This window comes from Podarcis erhardii, assembly GCF_964252035.2.
Source record: "Podarcis erhardii genome assembly, chromosome: 7".
Lineage (NCBI taxonomy): Eukaryota > Metazoa > Chordata > Lepidosauria > Squamata > Lacertidae > Podarcis > Podarcis erhardii.
Genome location: NC_138511.1, coordinates 1,660,978 through 1,668,745, shown reverse-complemented (window position 1 = coordinate 1,668,745; position 7,768 = coordinate 1,660,978). Strand labels below are relative to the sequence as shown.

The 7,768-nt window shown below is 45.2% G+C and overlaps 1 protein-coding gene across 2 annotated transcripts in view; it reads left to right on the top strand.

The window, feature by feature from the left end:
* ZMAT4 (zinc finger matrin-type 4) overlaps window positions 1-7,768 on the top strand; it is a 303,234-nt gene that overhangs the window by 230,393 nt on the left and 65,073 nt on the right. The gene's annotated exons all lie outside the window — the stretch shown is intronic.

Below are 7,768 nucleotides of genomic sequence, written 5' to 3'. Positions count from 1 at the left end.
TGTGAAAACAGCCATCATAGCTCAGTCACCTCTGACAGAGCTAAGCTATTTCTTGAACTTAGCAGCAGTGTAGTGGTAAAAGTTCAAAGTACAAAGAAACATAACAGACAGCTATTAATGTTTAATTGTTTTTAATTATTGGGATTTTTCTTAAGTTTTTAGCTGGTTCTATTTTATCTCTGAGCCATCTTGAGTCCCTGCCAAAGAAAAAGGCAGGATACCCAAATAGGAGTAGATAGCAAAAGGTATAGCCAAGTAACTTCTACTCAGGGTAGAGCCATTGAAATTAATGGACCTAAGTTAACCATGCCTATTCATTTCAGTGGCTCGTCTCTGAACAGGACTAGCATTAGATACAACCCAATATGCCAAATTAATGGGATCAGCTGACAGCCAGAGAAAAGTGAGCTGGCAAAGGGTGAGGTAGGAATTGGCATGCTGGACTTTGGCTGGAGAGACCTGGGTTCACACACCTGGTCAGTCGAGGGGGGTGGTTCATGGTATGACCTTGTACCAGTCCCTGAATGCAGCTGCATCCACTGGGAGTTACAGGATGCAGGAGGCCTTCCTTTCAACTCTCACTCATTGCAAGGGGGCCTTAGGCAAGACAAATATTTCAGCCTCAGCTTCCTATGATTTCCCTACAGCAAGGCAAGAAATGTGGTTTAGAGAATGGGGATATGTAGTCATGGCAGCAGTCTGCTCACTGCATATAAGTCAACTTGCTTATGTGAATTGCTTCTTTGGGAGCACAAAGGTTCCTTGTGATCTTGCACCTTAGCCAATCCTAACCACAGCCCAGGCTATGGGGAGAGACTGTAGCTCTGTAGCAGTGTGTGTGTTTTACATGCAGAATGTCCCACTTTATCCTTGGTATCTCCAGGTAAAAAGACCAGGTAGTATGTGCTGTGAAAGCAGGCAATATTGGAATAGATGAACAGATAATCTAATCTGGAATAAGGCAGCTTCCTACTGCCCAGCATGGTGGGTGCTTGTGGCTCAAATGCAAAACAGGCTGAATCCAGGTCAGAAGTCCAGATCACACGAAGAGTAGACAGGACCTCGGAGAGTTCTAAAGGGTCCTGCTACAAGAGTTGCTGAGGATGCTGTGTCTGCTGGGTGGTAGATCCAACTGAAGCCAGGAGGAGATGGCTGGCAAGCACTCCAGGTCTCTGGTCATTTCTGAATGTTGCTCTTCAATCTCTAGAGTAACTTTGTTGTAACTTTACCCAAGAGTTTTTTATTCCACTGGGTGTGCAGTGGCAATCTCCATGCAACTCTAAGTAAAGGTAAAGGGACCCCTGACCATTAGATCCAGTCGTGACTGACTCTGGGGTTGCGGCGCTCATCTCGCTTTATTGGCTAAGGGAGCCAGCATACAGCTTCCGGGTCATGTGGCCAGCATGACTAAGCTGCTTCTGGCGAACCATAGCAGCGCACGGAAATGCCGTTTACCTTCCCGCCGGAGCGGTACCTATTTATCTACTTGCACTTTGACGTGCTTTCGAACTGCTAGGTGGGCAGGAGCAGGGACAGAGCAACGGGAGCTCACCCCGTCACGGGGATTCGAACCGCCAATCTTCTGATCGGCAAGCCCTAGGCTTGCCGCCACCTGCTCCCCTCCTTTTAGGTGAATCTAAATTCCACCTCCTCCTCTTTACTGCTGGCATTATTGGTCTAATTTTAAAATTAACAGTGAACTGCTCAAGAGCATCAGATGCCACAATAAATTTACGAACAAATTGAGAGCAGCCTCAATTTGCAATCTTGTGAAATTTTCTTTATTACACCAAGTGCTAGTTGTGATGTAACACATTAAAATCCAGATTGACCTTCCAAGAGACTTTTCAAGTTCATAAATTTAGACTCTGCTTTTGAAAGGAACTGGAAGGGACAACGACCATTTATAAGACAAGATGCAGCTGTGCAAAACAAGATAGACCAATAAATCAAGCTGAATTCTCTCCAACATGATTGTCTCTATCATCAACAGGTATTTGAGAGGCTTTTACTGGAAGACAAGTTATGCTATGATCAGTTTGTTAGAATTCCTACTCCATGATTGCAGTCATGGGATTTTTGTCTATCACAGTGTATGTTTTGACTCCACAGAGTGGGAAGTGACGGAGACAGGATGTTTGTGTTACTGTGTTCTATTGTCCTTTGTTCTTTCTCTTTGCTGTCTGATGCTAGAGAGAGAGGGAGCCATGTTGCAGTGCTCCATGTATGTAAATAAAGTAGATTAGCCAAAATGCGGAGTTGCTGAGGTCTGTCATGCAATCTGAGAAGACTCTGCGGATCCCTAAGTGTGCCAATGTCTGTTGTCATCAGTCGCTGTGATGTTCGGGCAGAAGAAAGCTTATGGAGCTCCCAAACAAACGACCAGGAGGGAGAGAACATGCCAGTCGGGCATGTGTCTCTGCCAGGATCCTACTCGAGAGTAGGACGAGCTCCTGACAACAGTCATGGGCCCAGGGATCAGGGCCACAGACCCAGTGCCAGCAGAGGAAAAACCGAGGACTGTTTTTGTCCCGGTTGGAGTCTCCTGGAACCAGCAGCGTGAGGCAAGCCTCTTCAGAGACGGAAGCGGGGAAAGCTGCAAGGAGATAGTGAGTAAAGCCTGTGCCTAATAGCAAAAGTAAAAGACAAGCCGGCAGAAGAAGGCTTGATTTATAGCCATCTGATAAGAACAGCTTGGACTAAGCTGCAGAATGGACCTTTTGGAGGGGTTAAAAAAAAAAAATCCCAAGTCCCTGAGTTACATAGAGGGAATGCCTGATGCGGCAGGTCTTTGCCGAGAAAGTAGCCTTGATTTATGTGCCACAGAAGGGAGGACATACCCCGATGCTTATGAAGCTGGATTCGCGCAGCGGCAAGCTTTGCCAAGGCAATAGCTGTTTGTGAAACATCAGCTATGGGGGAGGGAGCAATTTCCCCCAATGCTGCGTTGAAGTAGCAGGCATGAACTTTGAGAAGACAGGATTCTTCTGATTCTCCCTGTGAGTTTGGGAATGTGGGGGAGCAGTGATTTTGTTCCCAAAGCTGCAAAAGCAGTTTGATGCTGTGTCTGATGCCAACAGCCAGAGTGTGTGATCAGCAGGAATTTCATCTGCAACACACTTGGACATTCCAAGATGGCGACAGGCTATCTAGGATGCCAGAGAAATTTGGAGAGGTGGACTTTGCTGTCTCCGATGCCCACATTATATGGGAGGCAATGGTTCCTGAAAGCAAAAGCTCCAGTTGTGTTTGGAGGCGTTTTAGAGGAAAATTGCATTGTTTCCTGTTCGGGGAGAGGACTCTCCAGAATGGAAGGAGAAGAAGGGGAACTGACTGTGACATCATCGCAACCATCACTGCAACCAGTGGAAAGCAGTGGAAAGTTTGTCCTGTGAGAAGTTTGGACAGATTCCAAAAGCCAGGAAGGTTTGCAGCATTTCTGACAGGTGACATGAAGTAAGGCCAGAGATACAGAGCTTCAGTGCAGAGATGGTGACTAACTGTTCCAGGGCAGAGGTGCAAGAATCTCTTGTGCTAGAATCTAAAGTGAAGGCACACCTTTGTGGAAGATGGGACTGGTTCACCAGGTGTACGCCACAGAAGGATTCGATCCACCAGTTGAGTGGAGATTCGTTGGGGGTACATAGTACCTGGATCGTAGAACTGAAAAGCTGTAACGCTGTGATGTCTAACATGTTTTTCATTCCAGGTCAAGAAGCCCAGCTGGTGCAGCGTGGCCGTTCTGTTTATGGCAAGAAACAGAGTGAAACAACCCAGAAGAGTAAAAGCGACATTTTACATTGTGAAGTTTATTGTGTAAATGCCTTGTTCTTGCTATGTTATAATGTTAACATAGGGGATGGTGGAATGGTTCAAGAGACATGTAATGTTTTGTCTGTTAACCATGTTTTTCATGCAGGTTGTAAGCATGAAGCTCCCAGATTGCTGCTGTCTAACATGAAGATGGTCAGATGTACCAGTGCTCAGGACAAAGCAAAAGGGGGAAGCAATATGGGTATTTTACAAAAGCACCCTATTGGTGATGATGACAGTGAAAAGGCAAACCCGGAAAAAGCCAAGATGCCAATGATTGGATCTGACATGTGGGTTCCAAAGTCACAGAGCAATATGCTCGGCAAACATAGTTTGCAAGGTCTTTCCCTGGATTCAGACAGTTTCTGATGGGAAATGTGACAAGATAAACCTGGAAAAAGCCAGGATGCCAATGGATGGGTCTGACATGTGGGTTGAGACATCACGAGGCAGGGAGCATAGATTCTTCCTGTGGTATGGAGGCTTGTACAGAGTACTAAAGCCTCATACCAAGCTGATTTTACTCACTGGGGATGTTGAGTGCAGAGCAGAGTGGGGGGGGGGAATGTGTGTATTTTCCTAGGCTACCCCATTGCCCCATAGATACTAAGTCTGTTGCTGTTATAAACAGCAGGTGCACTGAGGTGAGTTCCACTGATACAGTGGAGGAGATGCGCCAGGTGCGCATATCAGGAGGAGCTACGAAGGGTGAGAAGCCAACCAGGTATGCTCAGGAGTTTGCTAACACAGCTGTTGCAGATTTAGCTGTGGCTAGTGGCTCGACACAGGTCTTGAAACCCAGAGTCTTGAAAGGGGTACAGGGTTTGTCCTCAAGGTACGCAAAACCACACCCAAAGGCTGTAAGGGTAGACACTGTTTCTTCAGAGAGGCAAGAAACTAAGTGTGTCAATGTCTGTTGGCATCGGTCGCTGTGATGTTCGGGCAGAAGAAAGCTTATGGAGCTCCCAAACGATCGACCAGAAAGGAGTGAACATGTCAGTCGGGCACGTGTCTCTGCCAGGGTCCTACTCGAGAGTAGGATGAGCTCCTGACACAGTTCTGATGGCTGAAGTCGTGCAGGAACATGTACATCAGCTGGTAAATGAATGTTCGCTGCAGCTAAGATTGTCATTGGTGTCATCATACAGTGTGGGGGAGGGGGAGCACAAACAGGTTCTTAAATAATGTGCCCAGGGGGACAAGTTGTGTTTTCTATTGTTGCATGTGCCTTTGTTTTGAAGATGTGTGGAACTTGATTTCTAGGAGAACGGGGGAACGTAACAAGGGAAAATGATAACAAATAACTTTGAAGAGATGGAAAAGCTTAAGCATGGGAAATTATATAAAGAAACAGAAAAACTGGAGATATAGTTATCGTTACTAATATCATGGTTTGGAAGAATATTGGTGATTAAATATACATTGCCAAAATATTATTTTTAATTGTAAGTATCCCTCTATTAGTGTCACCACTGATGTTGGTAAAATGTCAGAAACTGATATTACATTTCAAACGTAGGTTATTAAATTAAATAATGGTTCTCAAACAATAGAATTCTAGAAGCAGAAGAATTATGATAAAAAGGAAATTCAAAAATTTGTGGTGGTACAAAGGTTTCTCAGAAAACATTTTGTGAAAAGTACTCTATTCATTATAAAATGTTTCACATGGAATTAAAAACCAGAATTGTCCAGGATGATCATCGTTAACTACACTATGTCATAATGAATTTTTGAACCCTATAAACCATATATCATAAAGACACCACAATCTCCACTGTGCCTCATTTCCAAAAGGAAATATGGACCCTGGGAAGGCGCCTGGAACCCCTGGAATCTGGCACTACTCAGAGATGGGAGTGGAAGGCAACAATATTTTTGCTTCTACTTTATCCTTTATAGTGTCTAATCCTGTATTCATCTGGGACTGCCTCTATCCATTTTCAAACAGGGGAATTAAATAGCTTTCAGTGGCATTAAATAGCTTTCAGTGGCATAAAATATGCAATAGGTCTAGATTTGTGTTTTGATTAGGTAGAGAAAAAAACAAAGTCTCAGCATGCACTCAATGAGCCTGAGTGTGGGACCACCCACACATGTGGCCCCTGCAGCAAAAACTGTTCTCAGCCATCAAATGAGAAGTCCTTTGCACTGTTGAGCATTTAACCTTGCTTCCTCCCTAGTTCCTCACCTCTTGCTTTATAAGGAAGCTAAATAATTGGTGCATCTAACTCCCCTTAATGTGAGACATAGGTGTGTGTGTTTTAAAATCCTAAAGCTTGTAAGGGAGAGGAGGTAGGGGGAAGGAGAACATTACTGAATATTACAATATAAATCCTGTTGAGACATTACAGATCCCCACATGTTCTGAGATGCATTTCAGATGACTCAACCAGCAGGGGATGGATAATCAAATATGCCTCTACAAAGAAATAAACTATACAACAGAGACTATCAAGGAACTGGAGGTATGCATGAGGCATATTTGAGAGTGTGCATGAAAAATAAACAGAAGCATCTCAGACTCATTATGCGCCTGAAATTTGCCAGAGGCTGAGGCCCTGCTATATTGCGGAGAGGATTTGCTAGGGGAGGTTTGCAGGGAGACTGCAGGAGAAGGGGAAGAGGGCTGGAATCTGGAATTAAGCAGCCAGACACTTTGACATCGCCCACCCACACTCCTGGGGTAGCAGAGGAGGAGATGTTAAGATGACATGAGATATGCTCTTTTGGGTGAATGTGCCTGTATTAATCCTGAAGCACTGAGGACAGAGGCCAAATTCTAGGGTAATTTAGAGCTGAGCTGAAGCTTTTGGAAACAAAGGGGAGGGAGCATGAAGGAAAGGAGGAAGAAATTGGCGGAGGACCAGGACGAAAAAATGTTTTAAAATTCAGGGTTAGGAGATTTACTTAGACAAGCGATGATGGCACCAGCTTGCTCCCCTGCCCCTTCTTCTTTTGTTTGAACTTAATCGCTCTGCTGCTGTAAAGTAATGATGGCTAACTGCATGCTATTTCCAGTATCAGAGCAGGCATGCATTTGAATATGATTTCTTGGGAATCACAAGTGGAAAGAGTCCTAGTGTGCTCAAGTTTGACTTGCAGGCTTCCCATAGACCACTGGTTAGCCACTGTGAGACGGCATCCGCTGGTGGTCTCTGCAAGGCCATCATGCACTGGAATGGCAATGGGAGCTGCAGGTGCCTTCCCAGGATCGGTGGCCAACTAGAATGAAATATTGCAGGGGCCCAGGTAAGCCCCACCCCACAAAATCAATCACATTATATGGTGCACGCACACTATTTGAATGGCAATGCCCATCAACTTTGCAGGGGTCTGACTCTTCGTGACGCCATGGACCAGAGCATGCCAGGCACTTCTATCTTCCACTGCCTCCCGCAGTTTGGTCAAACTTATGCTGGTAGCTTCGAGAACACTATCCAACCATCTCGTCCTTTGTCGTCCCCTTCTCCTTGTGCCCTCCATCTTTCCCAACATCAGGGTCTTTTCCAGGGAGTCTTCTCTTCTCATGAGGCGGCCAAAGTATTGGAGCCTCAGCTTCAGGATCTGTCCTTCCAGTGAGCACTCAGGGCTGATTTCCTTAAGAATGGATAGGTTTGATCTTCTTGCAGTCCATGGGACTCTCAAGAGTCTCCTCCAGCACGATAATTCAAAAGCATCAATTCTTCGGCGATCAGCCTTCTTTATGGTCCAGCTCTCACTTCCATACTGGGAAAACCATAGCTTTAACAATATGGACCTTTGTCAGCAAGGTGATGTCTCTGCTTTTTAAGACGCTGTCTAGGTTTGTCATTGCTTTTCTCCCAAGAAGCAGGCATCTTTTAACTTTGTGACTGCTATCACCATCTGCAGTGATCATGGAACCCAAGAAAGTAAAATCTCCCACTGCCTCCATTTCTTCCCCTTCTATTTGCCAGGAGGTGATGAGACCAGT